The sequence below is a fragment of the Erythrolamprus reginae genome, chromosome 11 (assembly GCF_031021105.1).
Source record: "Erythrolamprus reginae isolate rEryReg1 chromosome 11, rEryReg1.hap1, whole genome shotgun sequence".
NCBI lineage: Eukaryota > Metazoa > Chordata > Lepidosauria > Squamata > Dipsadidae > Erythrolamprus > Erythrolamprus reginae.
The window spans coordinates 13,512,337-13,525,760 of NC_091960.1; positions in this window are offsets into that span (position 1 = coordinate 13,512,337).

Below are 13,424 nucleotides of genomic sequence, written 5' to 3' on the forward strand. Positions count from 1 at the left end.
CAAAAAAGGACAAACAAAGACATACAACATTAAACATTTAAGGAGCTGCCATTGCTCCGCTTATTGTAGAAGTCTAACTAATACAGAATATAAAAAACTCTGACTGTTACCACATCTATGCAGAAGTACCACACTTGTGAATTACATTCTTGTTGAATTTAATTCTATGTTTTTAATATTAAACTTGTTAATTAAATTTCTTTGTATTTTAAAAAAGTGATATACTTGTGTGTGTGTGTTTGTGTGTGTGTGTGTGTGTGTGTGTGTGTGTATATATATATATATATATATATATATATATATATATATATATATATATATATATAAAGAGAAATAAACAAATTATTAGTAATACAGAAAAAAGATAAGATAAGCACTTCTAAGTTAGTTATAATATAAACTATTTCATTCTATCTTATAATTCTTCAAATAGTCATTTATTCTTACATATTTAATTTTTAATACTATTTTTAACATTCCACCAATCATATACTTTATCCCATATTTTATAAAATTCTGTTTCGGTTTGATTGTTCAAACGTTTAGTCATCATGTCTAATTCTGCACATTCTATCATTTTTTTGAATACCTCAATATCTTTCGGTATCTTCTTTTCTTTCCATTTCTGTGCAAATACTATTCGTGCCGCCACCAATATATGTATTATTAAATAATAAATTTCTTTTTTATACTTTATATTTGAAATACCCAATAAAAAAAGTTCAGGAGATTTTTTAATCCTCTCCTTTGTTATTTCATTTATCCAATTCTCTACTTTATTCCAAAATATTTTGGTCTCAGAACAAATCCACCATGTATGATAATATGTGCCGACTTCTTTTTTGCATTTCCAACAAATAGGCGATACAGATGGAAACATTTTAGAAATTCTATATGGTGGAAGGTGCCATCTATAAAACATCTTGATTTGGTTTTCTTTAAAAGAAATTGATTTTGTTATTTTCCAATTATACAGTGTTGCTTCCTAAGCGGACAGTTGGATTTCACAGAAGTTTGATTTACTTGGAGTTATACTCTGTTGTTTAAGTGTTCCCTTTATTTTTTTGAGCAGGGTATATTTCTAAGACCTCTTTCTCTGGGTTGAATCCGTCTCCGGAGTAAATGGCTTGCTGAGGATACCACTCTCAAAGGACTGAATCTAGGCTGAATCTGATGTCAGATCATCTTCTCACTAATAGCTCCTTCCCAGTGAAGGGCTGCAAAAAATTTTACTACCACATTGTGGTGTGTGGCTTATTTTGTGGGTGTGGCTTGCTGGCTATGTGACCAGGTGAGAATGGCTTGATGATCATGTGACTGGGGGGGATTGGCTTAAAGGTCATGTGATTGGATTAAAGGTGGCCAATTTGACATCACTCCTTGCCTCAAAGAGATACAATTTCCCTATCTATTTACTATTACTGAACATCCAAAATACACTATTTACTTCTATGTATATACGCCATATGTTTGCATACATATTACACACAGGCACACAAAAGTATACATTGTCTGCTATATAAACTGTACACACACACACACATGCACAGCTCTTCTAAAATTATACACATTCAACCTCATTTATAGGAAAAACCCAGAGCCCAAAAAGGAAAAAAAGAAAAAAAATCAAAAATTTTCTACCGGTTCTGCGTACCTGAATGTACCTGTAGGAACCCATCACTGCTCTTTCCCTTTGGAATAGTTTAACCCTGAATATCGATTCCTTACTATCTTTTTAAAAAACTGTGAAAACTTTTAGGATAGGGGTCGGCAACTTTAAACCATCAAAGAGCTACAAAGGTCCTAAACCGGAAGTCCCCCATTCAATTTTGAGACCCGGTTTCCCACCATATGTTCTGTCTGGGTCCCTCCAGAAGCCAACACCAACCAAAAAGAGAATCCAGACACACTGGTAAAAAGCAACGGCAGTTTATATAATTCAAAGCAAACACAGGTAACAGAAACTGTTCTTACAGACAGGAACACGCTGGAACCTCACAGAGGTTTCACGAAGGCCATGAAATAAAACAGCATTCTTGCTGTCAAAAACAATGCTGGAGATAACAAAACCCACGCCTCCCCCAAGTCTTCCAGACTTCTAGGCCACAAGCCAAGATCAGAGACGCCGAGAAGTGAAGCAGGGTCACAGAACTTCCAGTTGATAACTCTCCACAAGGCTGCAAGGGCGGGCCTGCCTTTTAAACCCTGCTGAGGAGAACCACACCCAAACCCAGCTGTTGCCAATTCAGGGATGCAATTACCTTTCTAATTGGTCGCGTCTCTGAGCTGCACGTCGCTGCCTCATGTCAATTATAGCCTGTGCTTCTTCATCCAATGAGTCCAGGCTACTAGCTGGGGAGAGCCCCCCCACGGGGCTCTCAGGCTGCTCTCCCTCCTCCTCTTCCTGACTTTCCTCTCCCCCGTCTGCCTGGTCCTCCCCCTCCTGTTCACTGTCCTCCTCCTCTGGGCATGGATCCAGCAGAGACGCAGCCGGTCCCTGAGGAGCCTCAGGCTGAATCACAACACCATAGAACCTCGTCCTAGCACAATGTCCTTTTTCTTCTACTTGTCCTAACCAAAAGCTGTAACGATTGTGGAACTTACTGGAAAACCCACCCCTTGCCACAGAGTGTCCTCCTACCACGCCCTGCTTCCCCACAGCCTAACCAGAAGCTCCTCTCAAAATTGTGGTGCCGATCGGCGACAGAGAGCCACAGCAGAGGGATGAAAGAGCCACATGCAGCTCAAGAGCCGCGGGTTGCTGACTCCTGTTTTAGGACCACAATGCCACCAACTGGTTGGGCATCAGGTTGGTGTCGATATGTTGAAAATTACTGCCAAACTTTTATATTTATTTCTGCTGGTTTGTGGCAAGTGGGGGAACACCATGGAATGTAAATAGTAAAATAATCAGTAAATCAGTGAACAAATTCCTACAATTCCGTGCATGTCTAGTTGGTTGTAGTAAATAGAAATTGGGTACATAAATTTTCAGCAGCTGGAAGACTTTACATTTGGGAGGTATCCATGCAGTGGCAGGCAGCAACTGGTGTGCCCAGGTACCCAGTTCCGGCAGGTCTCATGCACCCAGGGGCACAGCTCCAGTAATGTCTGGAGCCATGCACGCGTGCAACCAGCGAGATACTGGCGATTTTTGCCAATTTTTGTATGGGAAAGTAGGAATAAGTAGGGAAAAATCACCATAATCTCATGAGCGTCCTCACGCAAGCAAAATTTGGGCAAAAATAGCAACTTTTCACCCAAATCTCGTTCACGCGAGGACGCTCATGCGAGATTTTGGTTGCTACGAATGCGCAGCAGCCGAATCTCATTCGAGTGAGTGTGCAAGCACGCACGCACCGAGCGTACTGTGAGCTCCGGTGATTGGCGGCCCATCACTGTATCTATGTTAGGAAAGATTGCTCTGGTCTAGAGAATAATAGCATATCCATCACTGTGAGTTGCTCCCAGTTCAGCCCAGTTCTGTGAATTGGTAGCGGCAGAAGCCGAAGACTCTGCCCACCTGCCCGGGATGCTTCTGCGCATAGCAGAACTGATAGCAACGGGTTTTAGGACCCACCATTGATATCCATGTAGTAACAATTATTCAGCATTAATTTAAAAACCACAACAACCTCTTAAATTCCTGCTCTTGCTGAAATTCTAGCCTCTATAATTAAAAATATGTTCATTTCCTCCCTCCCTCCTTTTCATAACAAGCTGTTCAAACACAATGCCTCTTGATGCCTGGGAAGCGCGTTTCAAATCTGTTCATTGTTTACAGTGAAAGGGCAGATTTGCAACCTATTTATTTATTTATTTACTTACTTACTTACTTACTTACTTACTTACTTACTTACTTACTTACTTACTTACTTACTTACTTACTTACTTACTTACTTACTTACTTACTTACTTACTTATTGGATTTGTATGCCGCCCCTCTCCGGAGACTCGGGGCGCCTAACAGCAACAATAAAGCAGTGTACAATAGTAGTCTGATGTTAGAAACAATTAAAAACCTATTAATATAAAAAACCAAACATACATACATACATACATACCATGCATAGAATTGTAAAGGCCTAGGGGGAAGAGGGTCTCAATTCCCCCATGCCTGACGGCAGAGGTGGGTTTTAAGCAGCTTACGAAAGGCAAGGAGGGTGGGGGCAATTCTAATCTTTGGGGGGAGTTGGTTCCAGAGGGCCGGGGCTGCCACAGAGAAGGCTCTTCCCCTGGGTCCCGCCAAGTGACATTCTTTAGTTGATGGGACACGGAGAAGATTCACTCTGTGGGACCTAACTGGTCGCTGGGATTCGTGCAGCAGAAGGCGGTCCCTGAGATAATCTGGTCCGGTGCCATGAAGGGCTTTATAGGTCATAACCAACACTTTGAATTGTGATCGGAAACTGATCGGCAACCAATGCAGACTGCGGAGTGTTGGTGTAACATGGGCATATTTGGGAAAGCCCATGATTGCTCTCGCAGCTGCATTCTGCACGATCTGAAGTTTCCGAACATTTTTCAAAGAGAGCATTACAGTAGTCGAGTTTCGAGGTGATGAGGGCATGAGTGACTGTGAGCAGTGACTCCCGGTCCAAGTAAGGTCGCAACTGGTGCACCAGGCGAACCTGGGCAAACGCCCCCCTCGCCACAGCTGAAAGATGTTTCTCTAATGTGAGCTGTGGGTCGAGGAGGACGCCCAAGTTGCGGACCTTCTCTGAGGGGGCCAGCTACTCTTCTTCCAGTTCCTTGTTGTTGGCCTTTGCCACCAGCCGACATTCCCAGGTCTCCTCTCTCTGTCTCCTCTCTCTTTTCTCTGTCCGGCAAATGATATTGTTCGGTGTCCAAACACTCCTAGCACCGCCTCGGCGTCGCCTCAACCTCATCCCCAGCCTCCTCACTCCTCTCATGGGTCTCTTTCTCAGTGGCAAAGCCAGCCCGGTCTCTTCACCTGACAGATCTTCTGATGTTGGGTGTCCCCACCTAGCAGTGCACCAGCGTTCCTGGTTTGTCCGGAGGGTCCCGCTGTTTTTGGCCGCTTCAGGCAGCAACACCTCCAACCAGCAGCCTCTAAGACTCCCGTTCTCTCGAATCATCCAGGGCAGCCGCCATGATTACTCAGCAATATCCCCGTTGCGAAAGTGATTAAACCAAACGCCACGGAGCAGGGGGCACCGGAGTCTTCATAGACTGGATGCAAAGAAAAACTTTCTTCTGGGAGTTCCTGACCTCCTCTCTGTCCTCCCCAGTGTGGATGTACGAGAGGAGGCAGCAGGCAGCGTGTCGCAATGTTACAGATGACAGGCGGCTCAGTTTGGTGTCGCGGCCGCCATTTTCTGACGCCCAGCTGATTAAAGTACCGATTCCGGGGCGAAGAAAGAAACAGAAGAAAGGAGCAGAAAACAACACAGGGGACAGGAAGCGAGGGTTTTCTTGTCCAGCGGCTACTCACCTCACCAAACTATAGTGTCGCAGATGACAGGCGGCTCAGTTTCGTCTCTGTTTCAGCTCATTGTCAGTTTCATCTCGCTGTCATGATCGCGTTTGCCATTTTCCGGAGCCCAGCTGATTATAGGCTCCAGACGAAAAAAGACAGCGCAGAAAAGTGCAGAACAGCATGGAGAGACAGAGAATGTGGATCTTCTTGGGCAGTAACTGCTCAACTCTCTGAACTATAAGTCCAGTGCTGAATAAAACCACAGTTCCCCTATATTTCTTGATGTTATCGCCGTAGTCCTCAGATTGTCTACAGTTGACCTCTCCCCTTTTCTAATAGGTTTTTATACACCGTGAACTGTAATTTTCTCCAATTTGCTTAGTGACTTTTGTAACCAATCCCCAGACATTTTGATAAATCTTCAGGGAAAAATTTGCACTTTTAATACTGTGCCTTTAAATTTTCTCCTCACACACTCCCCAACTGTCACAGAAATTCCATCTACGGCAGTTAACACCACCAACTGCCACAGCTTTGCTGCTCCTCTTAGTTGTTGATGTAGCTTTTGCTGGGAAAGCACTATTCCTTCTAGACAAATTTGACCCAATTCACTAGCTATTATCCTGATTTTATCCTGTTATAAATTGGAGAATATTTTTTTAGCTTATTTCCTATTTTTAACCTATTTTTGACCTAGCGTTAGGACTAGCAATGAAACCTAAGCATCTACCCAGGTCGCCATCTTGATTTCCAATTTTGGATTTTTTTGATTCCCCTCCCCTTCTTCCTTCGGCAGTGACTGTCCTCCTCCTCTTCTTCCTCCTCCTCCTGCCACCCTAATTCTGAGCTATAGTTAGACTCAGACTCGTCTAACACCTGACAACTTCAAATATCAACCAACAAATGCTCTATCCTCCATATTGGCAAAAAGAATCCTAACCGCACATACGAACTGAATAAACAATCTCTCACTGCCAACCCACATTCTGTAGAAGACCTTGGAATACTAATATCGAATGACCTAAGTTCTAAAGCCCACTGCAACAATATCGCCAAAAAAGCCTCTAGAGTTGTTAACCTGATCCTACGCAGCTTCTGCTCAGGCAATCTCACTCTACTCACAAGAGCCTACAAAACTTTTGCCAGACCCATCTTAGACTACTGCTCATCTGTCTGGAACCCATACCACATCTCAGACATCAACACCCTTGAAAATGTCCAAAGATATTTCACCAGAAGAGCTCTTCACTCCTCCACTCGAAACAGAATATCCTACGAAAATAGACTTACAATCCTAGGCCTAGAAAGCCTAGAACTACGGCGTCTAAAACATGATTTGAGTATTGCCCACAAGATCATATGCTGCAATGTCCTACCAGTCAATGACTACTTCAGCTTCAACCGCAACAACACAAGAGCACGCAACAGATTCAAACTTAATACGAACCGCTCCAAACTTGACTGTAAAAAATACGATTTCAACAATCGAGTTATCGAAGCGTGGAACTCATTACCGGACTCAATTGTGTCAACCCCTAGCCCCCAACATTTCTCCCTTAGGCTCTCCACGATTGGCCTCTCCAGGTTCCTAAGAGGCCAGTAAGGGGCGTACTTAAGTGCACTGGTGTGCCTTTCGTCCCCTGTCCAATTGTCTTTCCTTTCTTTCACTTATCATATATATTCTCTTCCTGTCATATATCCTCTCCTCTAAGCCCACTTTCACCCTTTTTATATTATCACATGTCTATTTTCTTCCTATGTACTTGTGTATTGGACAAATGAATAAATAAAAAATTTCCAACTCTTTCCAAGGCAGAAGGCTCTTGCAGTTGTATACAAAGGGGCATCTCTCCTTAAGCAACTGGAAAGGAAAACCACCTGTTTTTTTTCCCTTAGACCCAGCAAATAACAGAGTTGGAAGGGACCTTGAAGGTCTTCTAGTCCCACCCCCCAACTCAGGCAGGAAATCATCAGCCCTACCAAATGATCTTGAATGTAACAGTTTTATTTATTTGTTTATTGTATTTATATGCTGCTCACTCTGAAATGGACTCTGAGCAGCTAACAACAGTTATAAATATAATACAGATAGAAAGAGCAATAAAAAAACATCAATACAAAAACTACTATATAAAAAACCCCATACGTACTAACATTCAATCTTAATTCTAGGCCTGCCGGAAAAACCAAGTCTTGATGGCTTTCCGAAAGACCGCTAGGGAGGAGATAATGTGAATCTCTGGGGGCAGTTGATTCCACAGAGTCGGAGCCGCCACAGAGAAGGCTCTTCCCTGAGGTCCTGCCAATCAACATTTTTTGGCGGATGGGACCTGGAGAAGGCCGACTCTGTGGGCACTTGCTGGTCGCAGCAAGGTATGAGGGAGGAGGCGGTCATTAACTTTTTAATGTTTCTTCCTCATGTATTTCACTCTTTTCCCCTTTGGTCATATCAAAACTTACATTTTGGCACTATCTTTAGAAATTATTTGACGCCATGTTATTGGAAGAATATTATTTGCTGGATTTCTCCACTAAACACTCGGAGACATCTGTTGCATGAATAGGAGTCTGCTAAATTCTGATATCTTGAGGTTCTCCAGAATTGCAAAGAGTTAAATATTTATTTATTTATTTATTTATTTGTTTATTTATTATTTATTTATTTATTTATTTATTTATTTATTTATTATTTAGGTTTGTATGCCGCCCCTCTCCGCAGACTCGGGGCGGCTCACAACAAAATGAAAAAACAATCTACAACAAATCTAAATTACTGTTTAAAAATATTTAAAAGACCCCATTTTCTAAACACACATACATACAAACATACCATTCATAAATTGTATCTGCCCGGGGGAGATGTTTCAGTTCCCCCATGCCTGACGACAGAGGTGGGTCTTAAGGAGCTTACGAAAGGCAAGGAGAGTAGGGGCAGTTCTAATCTCCGGGGGGAGTTGATTCCAGAGGGCCGGGGCTGCCACAGAGAAGGCTCTGTGTTTAGTTGACGGGACCCGGAGAAGGCCTACTCTGTGGGACCTAATCGGTCGCTGGGATTCGTGCGGCAGCAGGCGGTCTCGGAGATATTCTGGTCCAGTGCCATGAAGGAAGAAGAGAGAAATTTGCTGCAATTCACACTTTTTTGCTAGAAGAACAAAAGCATCTCGCGGGGATAGTTGCCGTGATCTTAAAAGGATTGGATTAGCCAGTTTTATATTATGCACAGGGGACAAATTGCCCTTCCAGCTAATTCAATCTCAGTTACGGTTGACTTGCTGGTTAATTTGATCAAGAGACACAGAGCTAGCCATTTGCATTCCCAGCTTTGCTGCGCGTTACGATCCATTGGGCCATAATTCACTTTATAGTAATATCTTAGTACAAGTGGGAAAGAAAAAACCTGGTGTCTCATTTCTGGAGCTCATTGAGAGCTCATCCATTTCATAAGTAATATTCTCTGTCATTTGTTGGGATTATCTCTGAAAATGACAACACTGGAGCAGTGTTCCCTCTAATTTTTTGGGGGGGGAGGGCGGAAAAGTATAGTGTCTGAGCGGCAGTCCCTTTGGGACTGGGTGGCACAGAAATAATAAATAAATAAATAAATAAATAAATGAACGAACAAACAAACAAACAAACAAACAAACAAACAAACAAACAAAAAACCCACCTTGTTTTGCCTCAGAAAATTTCAAAATAAAATACTGTACTGTGTGTCTATAACAGTGAGCTCATAATAGGGCAACTCTATCAATATCAAAATGCCACTTAAATAGTTGAGCTAGTTTCAAACTAGATTTTGATTTTCTTTCTCTCTTCCTTACTCCCATTCTTTTTCTTTCTCTTTTCCTTCCTCTCTTTTTTCTACCTGTTTCTCTCTCTTCCTCTCTTCCTCTCTCTCTCCTTCCCTCTCACTCTTTCCCTCTTGGCTTCTGGGCAGGTTTGGAAAACTCTGAGTTGATGATGATTTTTAAATGAGCGATTGCTCACTGCTCAGCTTAGAGGGAACTATGGTTAAAACCCCACTATCATTAAAATACAATTGATACTACACAGTCATAACCATAGCAAATAACTAAGTAAAGGAGAAAACATTTGGTGTCCATTGAGTGATGTGTCAACATTTAACACAGAAATTTCACAATCAATTTTTCTCCCGAACGATCGCAATTTCAAAGTAAAACTCGAACCCTTATAGGGCAAGTATTTCAACCTTCTCTCATTGAGACAAATGACAGCTGTCTAGGGATGACACTTATTTTGGTGGTTGAATTCTTTTGAATCAGATGTAATCCAGATCATGGATTAATTCTGACATCTAGTGGTCACATCCTCTATTTGCACACTTGTGTTGTACATCTATTCCACAGGTCTACCAAAAAAAATATTTTTTTTTGTAATCATTGCAGTTGACCGTGTACTTTTCTGAATCATTTTTGTTCTGATTTCAAAAATGTATATAGTTTTCTGTAAGCAGGTATAGTTTCCACGGAGCAGAGATTAGAACTGCCCTCACCCTCCTTAAAACCCACCTCTGCCGTCAGGCATGGGGGAATTGAGACATCTCTCCCGGGCCGATACAGTTTATGCATGGTAACTGCTGTTATGGTTTATGTATGGTATGATTGGGTTGTGTGGTATATTTTAACGATAAAGGTTTTTGTTTATTATTGTTATGAGTCACTCCGTGCCTTTGGAGAGGGGCGGCATACAAATCTAATAAATAATAATAATAATAATAATAATAATAATTATTATTATTATTATTATTTTTTTTGTTGTTGTTATTTCAGACACATTATGTAGAAACCTAGCTCTCTTGCGAAGGCTCTAAAGCTGGGAACGCAATGTGGATGAATTCAGTTACGGTGGCAACGGGGTTTTACCCTTTGAAATATCCCCAAAGGAGGAACTGAAACTAGAATGAGTACTAACTTATTTGGAAACTGTCCAGTAGAATAAGGCTGCTTTTGATATGGACAAAAATTCATCCAGGATCTCCTATACTCAATCATTTGTTTTTAAAGCCGAGGCTCTTTAGGACACTCTTCCAGCATTTCCATTCAAAGACCTTCCTACTTTGGTAGTAGGAGGCAACATGCATTTTTACTACATCGATTATAAATTTTCAGGATTTGTATCAAAGAAGCAGGGCACTCTGTTTCCTTGAATATTGTAGGGATTAAAGCAGAAAAGAAGAAGTATGCAGCTCTGAAAAGTATCTTCAGTTCAATGGAACTTGAGAGATGGACAATAATATAAAGGACATATTTTGCCGTAAAAGATCCCTCCCCCAATTCTGGTATGTCAGAGTTGAAAATATTGTATATGCCAAATAAGCCACAAGAATAGAACCACTTTTGTAAGTTAGAGCAGCTAGTTTAGAGAAATAGGATGGAGAGAAAATAACTTCTGGCACGTAAATATTGTCTTCATTGGCATCCTGAAATGCTTTGTGAATGATTGGCATTGCGATTTTAGTATTTTAAAGTAAACGCTGTCAGCCCACTGTCTTGTCAGCTATATAGAATTAAAACAATGCAAAATGACATTCCCAGTGGCAATTCTGGGCAGTTGTTTTTCATAAAGGGATGGGGGCTAAATGATCCAAGATTCAGTCTCCCTAGCATTCAATGGGATGTCATTAATACAATGGAAAAATATAGCCCAGTTATAGCACTATTAGTTGCATTCTTAAATTATTTATTTATTTATTTATTTGATTTCTATGCCACCCTATTCCCAATGGAACTCAGGGTGGCTTACAATATGAAAAAAATACAATATAAAGGAAGTCAAACATTAAATTAAGACAGTAAAACCCTATATTAAAACCTACAAGGCAAATAATCCAATACAGTGATCCCCCGAGTTTCGCGATCCCGATCATTGCGAATCGCTATATCGCGATTTTTCCACCCGATGACGTCACTCCCTTCCTTTCTCATCTTTCTTTCTCTCTCTCTTACTCTATCTTGCTTCTTCCTCTCTCACACTCTCTTCCTCCCTCTCTCATCTCTTTCTTTCCTTTTCTCTCTTTCTCTATCTCTCCCCCTCTTGCTCTCGAGCGGCAAGCGAGCAGCAGGGCGGGCGAACGGGCAAGCGGCAAGCGGCAAGCGAGCAGCCGGGCGGGCGGGCGAACGGGCAAGCGGCAAGCGAACAGCCGGGCGGGCGGGTGAACGGGCAAGCGGCAAGTGGCAAGCGAGCAGCCGGGCGGGCGGGCGAACGGGCAAGCGGCAAGCGAGCAGCCGGGCGAGCGGGTGACGGACAAGCGGCAAGCGGCAAGCGATCTTGGGGTTTCCCCTTTGCCTGGGCAGCGGGAAGACCCAGGGAAGGTTCCTTCGGCCGCCCAACAGCTGATCTGCTCCGCAGCGCGGCAGCAGCGAGGAGCCGAAGATGGGGTTTCCCTGTTGCCTGGGCAACGGGGAAACCCCATCTTCGGCTCCTCGCTGCTGCTGCGCTGCGGAGCAGATCAGCTGTTGGGCGGCCGAAGGGTCTTCCCCGCCGCCCACACGCAAACTCCACCATCTGCGCATGTGCGGCCATGGAAAAAGGGGCGCGCATGCGCAGATGGTGTTTTTACTTCTGTGCCGCTACATCACGAGTTATCGATTATCGCGAGGGGTCTTGGAACGGAACCCTCACGATAATCGGGGGATCACTGTATACATACATACATACATTCCACTCATACACAATTTGGCCATGACAGATGTAATATTCATGGTTTCCACGCCTGCTGGCAAAGCCAGGTTTTCATGGCTTTTCAGAAGGCCACTTGGGTAGGAGTACGGACATCAGGGTGGAGTTCGTTCTATAATTCCTAAATGATCACCCTGATTCATAAATGATTCCACTTACTGGGCTCAGGGCTGTTCAACATTTTAATGATTTGGACAAAAAGGGGAACGTATCAGTGCAAAAACTAGGAATGTCTCACCCTTTGGAAGAGGAATGCAAAAAAGAAGCTTAGACAGAGGACTGAAACAAATGGGATGATATTTATGAAGAAATGCAAACTTTCTCTGAGAATGGAAGGGCAGAGGGGCCTGACTTGGCAGGAAGAAATGAATCTAGGTGTCGTTTTGAGTTGTGCATGAGCCATTAACTGTGGTGCAGCTGCTAAAAAGACAAATGTGCTTGCTAGTATAGTTGAGGATATACGGGCACAAAGCCAGGCACATTACAAGTTAATTCATTCCCCTTATCTTCTTGTTCAGCCCACTTGGATTACAACTTCTAAATTGAAATCGGGATAAAGGAACTGTCCCTATTTTGCTACAGAAGATCAGTCTTGTTTGTGGCTGCCTTTCAAAGTGGGGACAGGACTGGTCAATTATAGCTACAATTAAATATACTGCTCAAAAAAATAAAGGGAACACTCAAATAATACATCCTAGATCTGAATGAAATATTCTCATTGAATATTTTGTTCTGTACAAAGGTGAATGTGCACAACAGCATGTGAAATTGATTGTCAATCATTGATGCTTCCTAAGTGGACAGTTTGATTTCACAAAAGTTTGAGTTATATTGTGTTGTTTAAGTGTTCCCTTTATTTTTTGAGCAGTGTAGATTCAAGTTAGATATTAGGAAGAATTTACTGAGATTTCAGCTGCCAACCAGCAGAAAGGGTTGCCAGGAGTAACATGTTCTTTTATTGGTGATCTTCAACATTGCTTCAGCAATCCCTCCACTGAGAAGGTTGACCCTTCCCTTCCTTAGCCCCAGTTTCTTGTTTTAAAATCTGGGCTGCCCTGTGCTTCAACTAAATACTATTTAGTTGCTTCAGAATGTTACCTGATGTAGTAGCATAGTTAACTTTCTGCTACTTTCTAAATGCAGTACTTCCAAAATAGGTGCAAAATATAAAAAGAACCAAAAAGCATTCCAACAGGCTTGATCATCAGTAAAAAAAAATATTATAATTTAATGGATATCATTTAATATGGTGGAACTTTATCTCAAGCAATTAACTGGAGACAGT